Consider the following 964-nt stretch of genomic DNA (forward strand, 5'->3'; position numbering starts at 1 on the left):
TATTATAAAAATGACGAACAAAGAATTAACTCTCATAAACTGAATATGAAAAGTCAAAAAAAAAGTTGTTGAATTATAAGAATATACCGTTCAGGGGTTTGTTCAAGGAAAAAGAACTTTCTAAAAGAAATGAAAGGGGTGAGAAAATGAGTGGAAACAAAGTTTGTTATTCTGCAAAAGATATATGGAGAGAGGCACTGTCCAAGATATATGGAGAGAGGCACTGTCCAATAATGATTACTATTGTGGTTGTATGCATTATTTTGAAACTTCTGATATGCCCTTGTTTAATATAATTCATACTACTACTACCTTCTTCCTACACCATCCTTATATTTTTTTCCTACTATGTTTATTTTCTCACACTCATTCTCTTTTTTCTCTTAGGAAATTGCACTTTTGAGTCGTTTTGAACAATTTAACCATTTACAAGAGCGATTCTACCCGATTTCACCAAAATATAATTTATATAATACATGAAATAATTTTATCATGTATAGAATAAAAAAAAATATTTTGTCAAAGAAATTTTGTTAAAAACTAACTATGATTATTATTTATAACACCTTGTTCTTTTGATTTTCTCAAAAACTATAACAATATTTTGCTCAAGAATTAAAAAAAACAAGACTTTCATATCCCTAATTTTAACAAATTAGATGAAATAGATGGACCAAAAACATTTTCTAATTTGAAGATAAAGATGCAGCTCCAACAATCATACTTCCTTAACTAATTTTCTCTGGTTAGATATTTTAAAACTAAAATATAAATTCATATTTAATATTTTAAAATACAACTTTCATTTATGAAATGATGTATTATTCATGTAAGTTTCAAGAGGAGAGGGAAAGAGAAGATAAGAAAAAAGAAAACATTGAAATGGAAGTTAAAAAAGAAAAACAAAATTTCAAATAAACGCAGGTTGGTGTTGTTAGAGGAATGAAAATAAATTGTTAAAAAA

The sequence above is a fragment of the Vicia villosa genome, linkage group LG3 (assembly GCF_029867415.1).
Source record: "Vicia villosa cultivar HV-30 ecotype Madison, WI linkage group LG3, Vvil1.0, whole genome shotgun sequence".
NCBI classification, from domain to species: Eukaryota; Viridiplantae; Streptophyta; class Magnoliopsida; order Fabales; family Fabaceae; genus Vicia; species Vicia villosa.